The sequence below is a fragment of the Lygodium microphyllum genome, chromosome 19 (genome assembly GCF_053477565.2).
Source record: "Lygodium microphyllum isolate KBCC chromosome 19, Lygodium_microphyllum_v1.1.10, whole genome shotgun sequence".
NCBI classification, from domain to species: domain Eukaryota; kingdom Viridiplantae; phylum Streptophyta; class Polypodiopsida; order Schizaeales; family Lygodiaceae; genus Lygodium; species Lygodium microphyllum.
Window position 1 is genome coordinate 53063828 of NC_141153.1, and position 18392 is coordinate 53082219.

Below are 18392 nucleotides of genomic sequence, written 5' to 3' on the forward strand. Positions count from 1 at the left end.
AGTTGCCGCAAGACCATCGACCCCACAAAGAGCCACGACAAAGCCACTCTACCGAAAGCGAAAATCACCCTTGCTGATCGCCCATATCGCATGGCCCAAAGCATAGTCATGGGCTACGCTCTCTTTCTGGGTCAAGATCTACAGTTGGCTCACAATAGCTGTTACCTCAATTGTACGGACATCGCGGGTCGCAAAGAAGCAAAAATCACCCTTGCCGATCGCCCACATCGCATGGCCCAAAGCATAGTCATGGGCTACGCTCTCTTTCTGGGTCAAGCTCTATAGTTGGCTCATGGCAGTTGTTACCTCAATTATACCGACATCGCGGGTCGCAAAGAAGTTTGCAATATCTCAAGTGTATCTCCCCATCTCAACAACTACTTCTCTAACAACGAGGCTAGGGCACAATCATCACTGTAATATCCATTTCCCGAGCCTTCAAAGCTGGACATTTTCCAACCCATTGAAAAACTGACAGCCTCAACATATTGCAATGGTTGTACTCAGGCAAGTCCCAAAAAAAAAAGGGAGAAAAGAGAAGAGAAAGAAAGAAAGAAAGAAAAAAAGCACAAGAAAAAGAAAATAGAAAAGGAAAAAGAAAATAAAAGAACAAAAAGACTTCTTCTCAACATGGACAACTTTGCTTCATCCACACATTGTTACGAGAAACCAGTCCGCGTTTTCTAACTACATAATATCTAAGTATGCATGAGCACTCACATAATATCTGCACCAAAATCTATACATAGTTTGGGTCCTCAAGTGTAGGACAATACTCTCAGCTTGCTTAGAGTTCGACTTGTCTCCCAAACTAATTGAACTGTCTTGTGTACGATAGAGAAGACTAGCACTACCCCTAGGGAGAGACCACCTATGAGAGGTTTTCAATTGCAGGTATTGAAGACTCCAATGAAAGTGTCATTCGCTCTTCATTGACATCCAACTCTGAACTCTTATCCTTTATCATCCTACAAGCGTGCCAAGAATCGTCATGTGCAGTATCCCCAACAAACCAACACTTGTGCTGGCCATCAGTGCAATCCCCAACAAACAAGCCCCACCACCAACTCCAACAACCCTACCACTAGCCACTTAGGCTACCAACGTGCCCCCAACGACCTTTCTCCACACTACCACCAACACTCCCCCACGGCAACCATTGATGTCCCTTTCACCCACATCTTTAGTGCATGCCAAAGCCTGCTACCTACGACGGTGAGTGCCATGGGATTGGCACTCATCTAGGAGGGCGGTAATGTTAGCCGATAGACGAAGAAGGTGGAAAATCTGGAAACGCTAAAATGGAAGACAAAGGCACACAAGGAAAAGCGCAAGTCAATACTTTTGTAAAAGAGCTCAAGCGTATCATGATTTAATTTAAGGAGCGCCGGGCTCTCACCTGTACAATTTATAAAAATAGATGGGCGGTAGGAAGGAAGCTAGGAAGATAGGAGGACAATGGGAAAAAGGGCCTAGGCCATGGCCGGCCATGTAAAAAAGGGGATAAGGGGATGACCGCCCAAAAGGGATTTAGGGTTTTGTATATAAAGTTGAAAAGTGAATGAGAAGCTCATTCTTGTGTGTGGCCAAAAGTGGGTCTCCTCTTCTTCTTCTTCTTCTTCTTCTTCTTCTTCTGCTTGCTTGCTTGAGCTTGTGCTTGAGAGAGGAAGTGTGAGAGTGTGAGGGAGTGAGTGTGTGAAGGTGAGGGACCGGGGAGGAGAAGCTCTCCATCTTCTCCTCTCTTCTTCTCTTCTCTTCTCTTCTCTTATCTTGCTCGCGGCTATGGAGCTTGGAGCGTGGAGCTTGAGGATGGAGCTTGTTTAAAGCTTGCACTTGGATCGTGGAGTTATCAGAGTGCACGGGAGAGGAGGTAACTCGATTGGCATGGAGGTAAGCTCACTACACTCGTAGATATGGATGGCGCATCGGCTATGTGAGAGGTAGTCATTAATGCTCGGCTTGGAACGCTAAGCGATCGGTGGGTCTTGGCGGTTGAGCAAAAGCTCCCACAAAATCTCTTCAATCTTAACGCTAGACTTACTAGGGACGATATTGCAATTATCATTCTTTTCCTACACTTTGTCCTTCCCTTTTCCTTGCACTTGTTATTACGCATTTTATGACACTATGGTGTTGAATATGACCATGCAATGCGGACTTATGACCATGGGACTTATTGTTGTGAGACTATCCATATGACTAAGAAGGAGATTGTTGAGAGTTTCTCCCATGGCACTCATTACCTCTCTTATCATTATTACCTCTAGCTGTCAAAGTATAAGAACTATATAAAGCATCAATATTCTTTTGGTTAACTACTTTATTCAAGAGTGCACCCTGTACATCCTACAATTTTAGCCCATCACCACGTATATTTACACACATGATAGTATAGAATGTGTCCCACAACTCAAGAAATGTAACCAGCAAGAACAAGAGAGAAAAATTATTCTTAAAGTCAATCCCTTGCAAAGAAAAGTGATTGAAAATAGAATAAAACTCATTTAACTAAATGGACATGGAAGTCCTCTCCTTCATACGAAGATCGATGAGTTGCTTTAGCCAATACATTTGAGAGGTAAGGCTCTAATTTGTCATAGATATTGCAAATCCTATCGCATAACTCCCAAGTGGTTTACTCTTGAGAGAGAACATTATAGAAAACCTTCTTAGAGAGTGATAAAATGATTGTAGATCTACATCACTCATCTAGTTTAGCCCAATCCTCTGCATCAAAGCATTTTGGCTTTACACATTCATGTTTCAAAGGCTTAATCTGCAATTTCTACACTAAAACTTGCTAGATTTGTGCCTTCCAATAGTTGTAGTTTGTGCGATCCAACTTGTCAATGTTGAAGATAGCACTGTCAATCAATCCACATCCATAATGCAAGAAATGAAAACACATTTCAAGACAAACAAGATATTATAAATGATAGTAAAACATATCAAAATCAAGACCAAGATAGTGTCTAAATAGATGAAATAGCAAAGAGGAGGATTTTCCACTAACTACTAGTAAATGACAATCAAGTCAAATCATCTACCCTTATAGACGATGCATTAACATGCTGAAAATAATGAAAACATTGAATCCAAAGCTACGTGTGAGCAATCAACTGATAGAATCCAATTTTCAATTGCTAGGTATATCTTGCAAGTAGTGGGGTATGTACGAATCACTAGTAGTCACTAAACATATAGTCGGTATCAAGAATTGTCAAACTCAATGTGATAGAGAGAGATACATCCAATAGGCATAACTATCATATATATAGTGGGTTTTAAAGATAGTGGAAGAGAACTGCCATATACACAACTAATTGAGCAAGTGTAAAGAGGCTCAATACATAGCCAAGCAAGATGAATACACTACTAACAACAACCTAACAAAGATAGGTAACAAGCTTAGTGCAAAGATCAAATCAGTCCACTAGGCAATACCTGCATGTCAAAGAGAATAGACATAACTCAATCAAGTCCCATGATCTCACTAAAGTAAGTTTGAGCTCAACTATGGATATCCAAAGCTCTAGGTAATATCCAAGTGTCACATAAGATACCACTAGAACAAAGATTGAATGCCACATGAGCAAAAGAAGCTCAATACATCATGTATATAACATCCAAAGATCCAAGATACATGTGATATACATTTGGGAGTATAAGACCCAATATATTATGTACTATCCAAAGTAGTAGCCAATAGCATAAACCATAGCCAATGTCAATGTAACCAATTCCAAATCATAGCTCAAGAGCTCTCAATGAGCATATTCGAGCATGTAGCATCCATGTCAGGCATCAATGCATCCAATAGAGTGCCCAAATAGCATTCAATAGCAAGAGGCATACGTGTGCATTGATAAAATGGTATGTTGCCCTATTATTATAACACTCAAATGATATTGAAAACTAATCTATTTTGAGCTCAAATCAGTCCCAAAAGCATTCCAAGACATCCACATAATATCCCCCAATGATCTGGCATCAATATGCATGCATATAATCATTAATAGAGCAAGACAAGAGCCATTATAGCTTAGAAGACATTGTTTCAAGTCTATTACGACAAGTTTGCTATTCGTATTTAGCAATAATAGAGGTTGGGAGCTCCAAATGATATCCAAGACTCACGTTGTTGATGCTAGAGAGCTTGTTAACCCCAAGCCGAGAAGGCAGAAGGATGAATGAAAAAGCGGAAAGAAGATGGAAAATGAGCAAAGACACACAGGTGGCCTCTAAAGTTAAGCGGGGCCAAAATCATAGTTTTAAATAAAAGGCACCTCAAAAACTCCAAAAACTCTTGTAAAAGAGCGCCAGGCTCCCTCCTGTGCCACTTGTAAAAGAATAGTCGAATATAGGCCTAGGGCATGAAGCAAAAAGAGGGAATTAGAAAAAGGGACCTTGCCACAATGGCCGATCATGTAAAAAGGGATGGGTGCCCATGGGGTTTTAGGGTTTGTATATATAAAGTTCAAAAAGTGAATGGAAGCTCATTCGTTGTTGGTGTGTGCCCAACAAGAGCTCTTCTCTTCTTCTCTTCTTCTCCTCTTCTTGCTTGTGTGTGCTCTTGAGAAAGGGAGTGTGAGAGTGTGAGGGAGTGAGTGAGTGGGAGTGAGGGATCAAGAGGGTGAAGCTCTTCACCATCTCCTCTCCTCTTCTCTTCTCTTCTCTTCTCTTCTCTTCTCTTTTCTTCTCTTGAGTGCGTGGCTATGGTGGATGGAGCTTTGAGATGGAGGAGGCTTGAACTAGCATCTAGGATCGTGGAGCATCAAGGTAAGCTCACTACACTCGTAGGATCGATGGCGCATTGGCTATGTGAGAGGTAGCCATTAGAGCTCGCTTGGAACACTTGAAACAATAAGCGGTCTGTGGGTCTTGGCGGTTGAGCGAGAGCTCCCACATTTTGGTTCCGTTTGCCGGGACCACAAATTCAAGCTTGAGCGCTTGCGTGCCCCATATCGAGCATCGAAATAAGGGATTCTCCCCTGAAACAGAGCTTGAGGTAGGTAGGAAGGTTGGGTGTTTTGATCTTCGAAACAAGTAAGTATTTTGGGTTAGTTAGTTTGTTTGATGATTGAAAAATAGGTAGAAATCATTTCAGTTTGTTGCTTTCGATTCTCGTTGCATTTAGTATAGGATAGGATTAGGAAATCGAACCGGATAAGGGTAGGGTTTACTGTTGCAAACAGGGCAAAACAAGGCATAAATCATGTAAAAAAAGGCAAAAAGCTAGCTTGGGATGCTTAATGTCGGTAAGTGAGTGATTGAGAGTGTCAAAGCCTTGCCTCGGAAGGGGTTTAAGAGCCAAGAGGCCAAGGGAGAGCTCATTTGCAACCGTTGCATAGAGAGTGTTGAGATATCGAGCTCCACTCGTGATATGCCAGGGTGACCGTTGTGCATTTATGTCACCGACTTGTCAGTTGTTGCAGATGCGGTTGGTACACCACCCATGAATAATAGCTACATGACAGCTTTCCTTATCTACTCTAGTTCGTGGCTCAGTTAGTATGCCACCTTAGTTAGTTGAGTTTGGTTTGAGACCCATATATAGGGTTCTTCTATTTCTTTGTACTCGAGTTCTTTTTGGCTTACACAACTAAGAAGAGGAAAACTGTTTTTAGCCTCCACCCTTGTGTGTATTCCCCCATTGTGCAAGCAAGAAAGCTACAAGTGAGACTCCTTCCTTCTCTCCCACAATCTTGACATGGTATCAGAGCCTTGTTCGTGGTAAGGAGCTCAAGAAAGCAAGCCAAGTTCGCGGTGTTCTGGTAAGAGGAGCAGTGTTGCTTTCATTTTCTGTTTTGGGAGCAGATCTCTGCCAGTAGCACAGCCGGAAATTGCAAGAGTGCATTTCTCAGGTTGAGACGCCCTTCGTGGTGAAGCAAGAGGGCAGTATATGCTGCGGTAAGGGCTTTAGCCCTTGGTGACCCTGTTTTTTTGATTTGAGGCCATTTCGGGGCGTGCTTTGGAGGCGAAAGTTTTCTGAACGCACTCAGGAAAAGGCCCTATTTTATGCTGTGCGAGCACTGTTCTACAGGTCGGTGAAAAGTTACCATAGAAATTGCATCGTATGCTTGTGTGCAGAGACATTGGGAGTTACAGAATCATCATTGTTTCCTGTTTATGCAAAATCGTCACTAGGAAGTGACTGTGTGGTAAAAAAAAACTTTCGCCAGTTTTGCAGATTTGCCCTTGTGAGGGTGAAGCTGTGTTTTTTGCAGTGACAGAATTTTTTGCAGTATTCTGTAATGGCGTCTGATTCTCTTTCACAGATTGTAACTGAAAAGCTTGACAAGAACAACTTCCAAGCATGGAAGTTTAGAATGACGAATTTCCTTATGGGAAAAGGATATTGGGAATTTGTTGCAGGAAATGAAGAAGAACCAGTTCTTCCTGATGTTCCCAATCAACAGCAAATGCAGGCATTCAAAGCATGGCATGAGAGAGCCAGGAAAGTTATGTACTGGTCTATCAGTATTTCAGACTCTATGATTGTGCATATTCAGGATGCAAGTACGCCAAAGGAGGCATGGGATACTTTGTCAAAAACGTATAGCACAAATACGCAAGCCAGGAAAATGCAGCTCAAGCAAGAGTTGCATAATGTGCAAAGAGAAAGTATGAGCATCAATGACTACCACATGAAGGTGAAGAAGATTGTAGATGCACTTGCTTCCATTGGGTCGCCAGTGGAAGATGATGATTTAGTTTCTGTGACCTTGAATGGTCTAGGAAAGGATTATGCACAGTTTCGGACATCCATTTCAGTTCGTGAAAGATTTCCTGATTTTGAGGAGTTGATTGCTCTTCTAATTTCTAAGGAGCAAAGAAATGGTGGTGCATCTTCTTCAGGAGGAACTTCAAAAGAAACTGTCTTCTACTCAAATGCTGGAAGAGGTAGAGGCAGAGGTAGAGGAGGCCGATTTGGAGGCCATGGTAGAAATCAGAATATACATCAGACTCAAGAAAACCAGTCCTATGGAGGAGGACGTGGTAACTCTAGAGGCAGGGGGAGCCAAAGAGGTCGTGGTAGATGGCAAAGAGGCCAAAATGCAAACAACAATGTTGAATGCTACTACTGTGGTAAAATGGGTCATATGGCTAAAGACTGCTATAAAAAGTAGAATGACATCATGAATGGGAAATTGCAACAAGGAAATTATGCATCTTCTAGTAGACAGGGTGTGACAGAAATGAGCATTTGTTTATGGTGCAACACATGAACATTTCTGTGACAAGTGCAGAAGAAAGCAATGAAGTGTGGTATGTTGACTCAGGTGCATCAAACCACATGACAGGTCATGCAGAATGGATGGAGGATGCAAGGAAAATGGAAAAACCAGGATTTGTGGAGACTGGTGATGATACTGCACATCCTATTGTGCAGATTGGAAAAATTCCTTTGTCTATGCAGGATGGGAAAAAGAAATACCTGTCCGATGTATTTCATGTCCCGAATATCACCAAGAATCTGGTTTCTGTTGGTCAAACGGTTGAGCAGGGCTTGCAGGTCAGATTTAATCCTCATGGATGCTTTGTTGAGGATATGAAAAATAAAGGTCACTTGATAGCAAAAGGAAAGAAGAAGGGTAGAATGTTTACGTTGGATGCAGACATGTCTAAATTGAGTGCAGCAATGTTTGCACATGGGACTGGTGTAGTTGCAGATATTGATATCTGGCATAAATGCATTGGTCATGTTAATGTACAACGACTTAAATCAATGCAGGCCCAAAATATTGTTGCAAGATTGCCTAAATTCAAGGTTGCAGAAATGCATAAGGTATGTGAAGCCTGCCAATTTGGAAAACAGGCAAGGAAACCATTTCCTAGACATGTTCAAGAGAGTGAGAAGCCATTGGAATTAATCCACTCTGATGTGTGGACTACTAAAGCTGCATCTCTTGGAGGTTGTCATTATTTTGTCACTTTTATTGATGACTATAGCAGAAAATTTGGGTGTATTTTATGAAAAGAAAAGTGAAGTTTTTGGGCATTTCAAAACTCTTAAACCTATGGTTGAAAAAGAAACAGGCCTGCAAATAAAATGCCTAAGGTCAGATGGAGGGGGAGAGTACCTCTCAAATGAGTTTGCAAGGTTCTTGCAGGAGCATGGCATAAAGCAGCAATATTCATGTAGTCATACCCCACAACAAAATGGAATTGCAGAAAGGAAAAACATGCATATTGGAGAGGCATCTCGTGCCATGCTCAACGAAAAAGACTTGCCAAGATTTTTACTGTGCTGAAGCAGTTGCTACAACAGTCTACATAATGAACATGACTCCCACTGCAGCAATACATGGGATGACTCCAGAGGAGAGGTATACTGGTAGGAAACCAGATATTTCTCATTTGAAATTTTTTGGTTGCATTGCCTATGTTCATGTGCCAGATGAGTTGAGATCCAAGTTGGATCCAAAAGCTGAGAAGTGCATCTTTATTGGTTACTCTTTGCAGCAGAAAGGGTATAGATGCTATAACCCTTCTACTCGTAAGTTTACAGTGAGCAGAGATGTTGTTTTTTATGAGATGAGTAGCTGGTATAAACCAGTAAATGTGATTGATGATGTAGATGCACAAAATGGTAATGCTGCACAGAATTCACAGCAGCAGTCACAAAATATTAGTGGACCTGGAGTGTTCTCTAGCATTGGTTCATATTCTTTGCCATGGACAGGCAGATTGAGATCAGGAGAATCTCCTCAAAACAATGCAGATAGTGGTATGCAGGTTTCACGAAAAGGAAAAAAGAAGGTAGATTAGCCCATGTTTGATGTGAATGCAGGTCACACTTATGTGGATGGTGAATCCAGTGGCTCCGAACAGAGCATTGATGATGAGTTGGGTATTCCTTCTATTGTTACACCTGGAGTAAGGAAGACCAAGGATGTTTTGAGAGTACCTGGGAGTGAACCTACTTTGCGCAGGTCTACCAGAGCTAGGTATCTTGTGGATAGGCTGAAATATGATGGATTTATAGCCATTTACTATGTATATATGGTCAAAGTGATACAGGAACCAGAACCCACTTCTTTTGAGCAAGCCATGGGAAAAGAAAAATGGGAGAAAGCCATGGATGAAGAAATGGATGCCTTGAAAGCAAATGCTACATGGGAGTTGGTACCTTTGCCTAAAGATAAGAATGCAATTGGCTATAAGTGGATTTATAAAGTGAAGCACAACGCAGATGGTTCTGTGAATAAATACAAGGAAAGATTAGTAGTCAAGGGGTATGCACAAACATATGGCATTGACTATGAAGAAACATTCAGTCCGGTTGCAAGGATGGCAACCGTAAGAGCAGTCATTGCTATGGCTGCATCAAAGGGATGGTCTTTACATTAGATGGATGTAAAGAATGCCTTCTTGCATGGTGATTTGCAAGAAGAGGTCTATATGGAGCAGCCACCAAGTTATGTGCATACTGTTCATCCTGAGTTTGTTTGCAGGTTGAAGAAAGCCTTGTATGGCTTGAAGCAAGCACCTAGAGCATGGTCTGACAAGATAGGACAGTATCTTGTCACTATTGGCTTTCAGATTTCCAAGGCAGATTTCTCACTTTATGTGAGAAAAACAGAGAAAGGTATTATGCTACTTGTCATTTATGTTGATGATTTGATTATGACAGGTGACAGTGATGAAGATATCCTTCATGTGAAAATGCTATTGAAGCAGAAGTTTGAGATGAAGGATTTGGGAGAGCTGCGTTATTTCTTGAGCATTGAGGTGATTAGATCACCAAGTGGGATACAGCTCTTGCAGAGGCAGTATGGATTGGACATGCTGTCCAAATATGGGATGACAGGCTGTAAGCCTATTTCAGTTCCTTTGGAGCAGAATGTGAAGCTGAGCACAGATGCAGGTGAGCTTCTGGAAGACCCTACTATGTACAGACGCATAGTAGGAAGTTTGATTTATATGACTATTACCAGGCCAGATTTGAGCTATGTTGTTGGATTGGTAAGTCAGTTTATGCAGGCTCCAAGAAAACCACATTTGGATGCGGCTAGACGCATACTCAGATATGTGAAGTCCACATTGCAGTATGGACTATTTTATGAGAGTAGGGTTCAGATACAGTTGCATGGATACACTGATGCTGATTGGGCTGGTAATATTTCTGATAGACGATCTACCAGTGGATATGTGTTCTCTTTTGGGAGTGCTGCAGTCACTTGGAGCAGCAAGAAACAACCTACAGTTGCCTTGTTAAGCACAGAGGCTGAGTACAGGGGTGTAGCAATGGCTGATGTGAGGTAGCTTGGTTGCATAAGCTACTTTATGATATGCATCAGGCTACAGATGGGCCAGTTGTCATTTATTGTGACAACATGAGTAGTATACACTTGGCAAATAACCCAGTCTATCATGCTAGAACAAAGCACATTGAGGTGCATTATCACTATGTGTGGGAGAGGGTTTTACTAGGTCTTATTGATCTAGTTTATGTCAGCACAGAGGATCAGGTAGCTGACATATTCACGAAGGCATTGGGCGCAGAGAAGCTGCGCAAGTTCAGAGACCTACTTGGTGTGCAAGAATTGGGATTGAGCTTGAGGGGGAGTGTTGAGATATCAACCTCCACTCGTGATATGCCAGGGTGATCGTTGTGCATTTATGTCACCGACTTGTCAGTTGCAGATGCGGTTGGTACACCGCCCATGAATAATAGCTACATGACAGCTTTCCTTATCTACTCTAGTTCGTGGCTCAGTTAGTATGCCACCTTAGTTAGTTGAGTTTGGTTTGAGACCCATATATAGGGTCATTCTATTTCTTTGTACTCGAGTTCTTTTTGGCTTACACAACTAAGAAGAGGAAAACTGTTTTCAGCCTCCACCCTTGTGTATATTCCCCCATTGTGCAAGCAAGAAAGCTACAAGTAAGACTCCTTCCTTCTCTCCCACAATCTTGACACAGAGAGAGAGAGAGAGAGAGAGAGAGAGTGTGTGTGTGTGAGAGCCCCGCAAAGATTCAATTCGATCTCGTCATCGGAGAGGGTACCGCTCAACCTAGGTATACCAATCACTTCCCTTGGTGCCTTAACTAGGATTCGGAAGTTTGTGCTTGGGATGATTGCCTAACTCGGGAGATTCGATCGAAATCGTCATCATGGGGCAGTCCCAGACTCGGCCCTCGGACCCGCCCATTCGGACCTCGATCCGAAAACCCTAATTAGCCCTCGGCCCGTCCGAGTTACTCCACTCGGCCCTTGGACCAAACCGACACTCGGCCCGAAGTCCAATCAGCCCAGGACCCGACTTGGCCCTCGGCCCAACATTTGACTCAGCCCGTCCGAGTTACTCCACTCAGACCTTGGCATGCGAAAAACTTTTTGCACTCGGACAAGTGCGATTCGGCCCATCCAAGTCACTCACTCGGCCCCTGCAACTCGGACCAATTGGACCGAGTGTGTCTAACTCAATTTCTCAAAAATTTGACCTGACCCAACTAGACCTCAGCAGCGCAACCTATCGTAATCCCGCCTGACGTTCAGATCCTGATTCTGGCACACCGAGTAGACAAAATCGTAAGGCATAGCCGCTTAACAATTTGAGTGGGTTATTGCGATACCTAGAAACCCAGAGACCTAGAGGCAACCCGCTAAGCCATAAAACCCTAATCGAGTCCAAAAATGGCAAGGCAACGTAATCGAAAGGCCTAAATCCCATCTAGATGGCCATAGAATTGATCTACAAAGCCTATCAAGCCCGAGGGTGCATGAGACGCTTAGAGGTTGTTTGCCGCACTCACCTTGAATTTCTACACTTGAAGTGCACTTAAGAAAAACTGAAAGCGTGATTGAACACAAGTGCACCAGAAAGAACACATGCATGGAGTGGAGATAACTTGAGGACTGTATTTAATAAGTCAAGGAACTCACTGAGATAAGGCACTCAAGGAACCCAAGAGTAGGAGAGAACCCACAGATAGAGACAAACCATCAACACGCAAAGTAGGACCAAGCAAGCGGTGCAAATGAAGGGTATTTGACAAACCCACTCAACATGATCGATAGCTTGGCGAAGTACGAGAACTCGACTATGGCAGAGGAAAGCTCGGACCGCAGGTCTAACGAGGAACTCGACTTGGGTGTCTTCCTAGAGGCTATGCAGCAACTGGTCAACAGCTACAATGCGCACGCCCGGTATGAGCATCGCAGTCGGACAGCAGATGTTATCATCGCAGACTTAGAAGAAGAGAGGAAGCTAGCCCATAAGGCGTTGCAAGGAATAGCCGCATACAATAGAGACCAGCAGGCTAGGATTCAAAGGCAAAGCATAGAGTTGCATGAGGTACAGCGAGTACTGAACTTAGCCGATAGAAACTGAACGGATCATGAGAGAGCCCTAGAAGGAGACTTAACGCTGAGCGAAATTCTTATGAAGCGATTGTTAGACAACACCGCAGACAACAGAGCAAAGTGCTGCAGCATTGGTGACCTCACTGCTGGCAGGATTAGGAGCAAACCAAGGCTCTAAGAGCAAGTCTAAAATCCCAATAGTCGCAAAGCAGCTTGACAAGTACCAACCCCATGATGACCCATACAACTTTGTAGAGTAGTTCGAGCAAGTCTGCGAAGCCAACGGCCTCAGCGACTTGACTCAGCGTTCTCAAGCATTCGGGCTCTTCTTAGGTAACAAGGGCAAGACTTGGTATACAAGCTTAGATGTCACAGAGCGAGTAAACTTCAATAACCTTAAGAATCTCTTCATTAAGAGATTTTCCGAGCCTGGATACTCCGACAATCTGCTAGTATGACTGATGAATGTCAAACTAAAAGAGAAGGAGAACATTTGTGATTACGTAATCCATGTAAGGAGCCTCTTCAAGAGAATCCCTATAGGTGAACAACCGACTGAAAGAGCAGTTTTAATTGTGTTCATCAGCGAAATTCGAAACGAGGAACTGTATAAGGCTTTGGCAGCCAACTCGAGCTTGCAGCGAGACACGCTAGCTAGGGTTTTTGAGGAAGCTATCAGAGTTGACGATCAACTAAAAGAGAGGAGCTCTAGGAGCCCCAACTCAGAAGAAACCATCTCGCGAGGTTTGGAAAGAGCATCAATCTCTGGTGAGCGACCAACCCCATCATCCCAAGATAAGGGGAAGGCCACCGAGACGAACCACGACTTGGCTGATGTCAAGATGGAGATACTCAAGCTGCAAGACATGTGGAGATGACCAATGCGGCCACATATCCAATGTGTGTACTGTGGTGGAAATCATTTACCGGCTGAGTGTCAAGACCCTCGGTCGAGACCTTGCGCTAACTGTGGTAGGTTCAGTCACGACATTATGCACTGCAGATTGCTTAGGAGACTTCCATACTTCCAACCATACAGTCAGCCTTACCTAGCGAACAGACCGCAGCCATTTTTTGGAAGGGGAGCCCCATTGGCCCTTCCTGCACCTAACGACATTAAGCCGCCTGTCCCTAGGATGGACATAAACCCTACAGGTATACCTACGCTGCCCGGTCCCTATGTGACCCATCCACCGAGTGACGCTCCAGTCCACTACGTGGAAGAGCTAAATGAGGAAGAGACTTACTTATACCCTTATGTCTCTCACGATGACGAGGGAAACGCCGTCCTTATGGACTATCGACCAGTACCAGTGATGGCGTTAGGGAGAGGACAGGGTAGAGGCCTAGGAGGGTAGACGTAGGATCCAATCATCTGTTGGACTTGTGGTCACTCAGGCCATGTCTCATCATGCTGCCCCGAGAGGGAGCAACAGAATAGAGACAAAGCTGACCTAAGGTGTGTTGAGTGTGCAATCACCCATCTCTTCGTCGATTGCCCAAAGCGAAAAACTTTTGCAAATTCAGTCGAAGTACCATCTGTCCCATTGGGGCTGTTTGGTGTCAAGAACCTTGATGGGGAGGCCACACCCATCCCATTGCGGGTCATGACCCGTGCCTAAAAAAAATAGGCCGACATATCACTACTGGGACCTAGCAACCTCGATGCAGCCTCGACGGGAAAAAAGAGCCACACGCGAAGGAAGAGGAGGCTGGAGGCTAAGATCACACTAAAAGCTAAGAGTGCTACAACTTTGCCTATTGGAAAGAAAGTCAAGGACACAGAGACGGAAACTTCAGCCCCCAAAACAACCGAAAAGGGAAGTGCCAAGGTAGGGGAGTACCCGCATCCGAAGCGCCAACTCGAGGCCATAGAGAAAGTGAAGGACTGGGTAAAAGAGGCCCAAGAGCACTTAAGGGACGCTGAGCCCATCCTAGAGGATGAGAGTGAGGGTCTCATCAGCATGAGCACGATAGTCTCACCCCTTCGACCAAAGTCAGGAGATGCAACTGCACCACAGACGGTACCCCTTAGGGCAAGCCTTGATGCTACAGGCCCACAAATTAGTCACGACCGTTGGCCAGGACAATCCGGCGTAGGAGAGGGATGAGCAATCGACAGCCTCCTTACCATGCTAGTGACCACCCCAATGACGTTAAGCCTATGAGACCTACTTAGGCAGCATCCCACCCTATGGCAAAACCTCAAGCAGTGGGTCAAGGAATCACAAGAACAGGCAACAGATCTATAGGATCAGGATGCAGAAACACAAATACCGAGTCTAATGCTACACTCTGTGCCAAAATCCTTGCATGTTAATGCTTTCTGGGAAGGCACCGAGATGCATGCAGTGTTACCAGTCCTAGCCTTAGGAGACACAACAAGAAAGGGGATCATAGATACGAGAGCCGGGGTTAGTGTGCTAAGCCACGCAATACTGCAGACCTGGGGCCACTTGTTAAGACCGCTCGATTTAATGTCACATTAGCAAATGGCATGAGGGTGAGGCCATTCGGGGTACTTAAAAACTGGCCAGTGAAAATCGCAGGTGTCTAGTTCTCAGTCGACTTTATAGTTATGAAGGGGATGGACTACGATGTCCTATTAGGCAAGCCCTAGATGCGCAAATGACAGAGTTATTGAAGATTGGGGTAACGGCTTGATATTCTTAGGCAACCGGATGGAAGCTGTGAGGGTAGAGATGGACACTTGGAAGACCTCACCAGTCAACTTGAATGCCATCTCCTCAATGCTCAAGGGTGACAGTCAGGCAAGAAGTCTTATGGACCCTTGACGAAGTATATCCCATGCCTAGAGGATGAGTGGGATTGGATGCATGTCCTTGCTACAGTTGACTTGCCGTTCTCAGATTAAGAGGCGCATGAGCAAGCCATCAAGATGATGGGCACGACCGACGGCACGCCCTCTATACCAGTTTGCATGATGGAAGGAATCCTTCTTGGGAGACCTAAGCTCGTCACCTTCCAAGTGCCAAGTAACAAGAGAGAACTCCAGGAGGCCTTGGAATACTTAACAGACAAGCTAGCTGACAATTCAACAGCAAACCTCAAACCACTCCAAGATCTCTTAGGCGAATCCAAGTGGCAATGGACCAAGGTGCATGACTTGAACCTTATGTACAACTGGGCCTTAGTCCCGGATCGATGACAAGAGATGTACCAAGACCTACGAGATGATGAGTAGTCTGGCGCAGAGGACTCTGACGACGAGTATAAAGACTGCCAACCCTTCAGTGATGGAAGTGAGGGTGAGATGGATTCGATAGAATACGACATGGAGGGACATGAAATAGAACAAATACAGGCAGATTCCAAGCTGCAAAAAAGAAGTGCCTACAAGACAGAGCGAGGACTCATGCACATAAATTGTGATCGCGCCTGGTTAGAACATGTAGGAGCCATAGACCTTGAGCAAGCAGGCCTAGCTCAACCAGGAGCGACATCAGTGCTTAGGGCAGAATCACCATCTGAACTATGACCACCAAGGGAGACCCCCTCTTTTAGCGAAGATGGTGAGTTCGACTCTGAGTCGGTGGTGAGCTCGGATAGCGACCCAAAAATACCTAGGCCGGACGCACAACCAGGGACTTACCTATCCACCTGAGGCGTAGACGATTGAAGCAAGGAAGGGTGAACCAACCTAGGGACACCCGAACAGACGAACAACGAAAACCACGGGACCTTCCTAAACAATTTACAAAATTCAAGAAAGGAGATAGGGTAGTGATCTTGATGGGTGCCAAACGGCAAGGGCAAACAAGCGAACTAATCGAGGGACCAGCCAGGGTCAAAGAGGTGAACTTGGTCCGGGAAGGGGAGACACCCCGACTAGTCTTCATTGCCGATGACTTGGCTGAGGAAGAGGAAGCGAGTCTTTTCGCTCTCTTGCGAGAGTATGTAGACGTATTCGCATGGTCCTTGGAAGAGCTTAAAGGGGTAGATCTGAGTGTAATGGCACATAACATACCCATGACACCAGACGCAGCGCCGGTGAAGCAGCGACCATACCCAATGAATCCTAAGCACGCTCATGCTGTCAAGGAAGAGATTGATAAGCTGATGAAAGTAGGATTCATTTACGAAATTGAGCACACGGACTAGGTATCACCCATAGTCATTGTGATGAAGAAAAATGGAAAAAGTAGAGTGTGCGTCAATTACAAGAAGATGAACGTTGCTACTAAAAGGGATAATTATCCATTGCCATACACCGAGCACATGCTTGAAAGAGTGGCAGGCAAGGAGGCCTACAGTTTTCTGGATGGCTTCTTAGGATACGATCAGGTGCAAGTGCATCCTGCCGACAGGCATAAGACTACCTTCGCCACCGAGTGGGGGGTCCTTGCGTACATAGCCATGCCTTTCGGGTTGACTAATGCCCCTGCCACCTTTCAACGTCTCATGTGCACCATATTTAAAGACATGCTTTGCAAGGAGTTAGAAGTATTTATCGATGACCTCTACGTTTACTCGACCTGGATGGAACACTTGAAAAAACTCCAAGCAGTCTTTGACTGGTGTCGCCTATATCGTCTCTCCTTGAACCCCCTGAAATGCCAGTTTTGGGTGAAGCATGGATGCATCCTTGGCCACGTGGTGTCGAAGAATGGCATTGCCACCGACTTCTTGAAGGTTAGGTCTATTGTCGACCTTCCACCCCCAACCAACTACAAGGGAGTTCAATGCTTCTTAGGCCATATCGGATACTATCGACGGTTTGTGTTGAATTACGCATTGATAGCTAGACCTTTATATAAGCTGCTGATTGTCTTTGAATGGACTGAAGCATGCTAACGAGCATATGAAGAGTTGAAGAGGGCTCTAACCATAGCACTAATTCTACGAGCCCCAGATTGGACCTTAATCTTCCACATGCATATCGATGCTTCTAAAATTGTTGTGGGGGCAGTGTTGTGCCAACCTGGCGAGCACAATCTAGATTATCTAGTGAGCTTTGCTAGCAGACAACTCACAGAGACGGAAATGAATTACTCGATGACAGAAAGAGAGAGCTTGGCCATGGTGTTTGCTGTGAAGAAGTTTCGACATTATCTATTGGCTACACCCTTTACCTTATTTGTAGACCATCAAGCCTTGCTATACCTAGTGAACAAACCTTGCGCTATAGGACGCATAGCTCGGTGGCTCCTTCTGCTTTTGGAGTTTGACTTCTTCGTGGTTGTACGGAAGGGAAAACACCACTACATGGCTAATCATATGTCACGCATCCCCGCAGGAGAATCCGCTGGAGAAGCATTACCGATGAATTACCAGATGCCCACCTCTTTAACCTCTCCAATGGGAGGGAATTATTCAAGGCCGATCTAACGCCATATTGGGCAAATGACATAGTCCAAGTGCTTGAGCATGGACTACCTGAACGACCAAAAGAGAAGGCAAGACTAAGGCGACTTATTCTCAAAATCCAACCCTACCAGTTGATAGTAGGCCAGCTATATCGCTTAGGGCAAGATGGATTGCTACGCAGATGCGTGTGCGAACATGAGATGCATGATGTGCTCTCAGAGGCACACAGTGGGATTATTGGTGGACACTTTAGCGGAGACACAATGGCCCACAAGGTGTTGCAGTTTCAACTATGGTGGCCAACGCTGTTTCATGATGCTGCATGATTTGCTAAGCATTGTGACGAATGTCAGTGGACCAAGGTCCCAATTCACAAGGATTAAATGGAGTTGACCCCAATCATTGCACGACAACTCTTCGAAAAATGGAGAACCGACTTCATGGGGCCATCAGCCCCGCTGCATAGTATTCTCAGGCCAAATACATCATTGTGGCCATAGACTACCTAACGAAGTGGGCAGAGGTGAGACAAACCCAAAAGAACGATGCTCGAATGACTGCCAAGTTCCTGTGAGAGTAGGTGATCTCACGATTTGGATGCCCCATCGAACTAGTCATTGACCAGGGGACACACTTCATCAATGAAGTAATAACTCATCTCTTATCCACCTTCCTAATCATCCATCGGAAATCCTCTCCATACTACCCTCAAGCAAACGACTAGGCAGAATCCACAAATAAGATTCTTGTC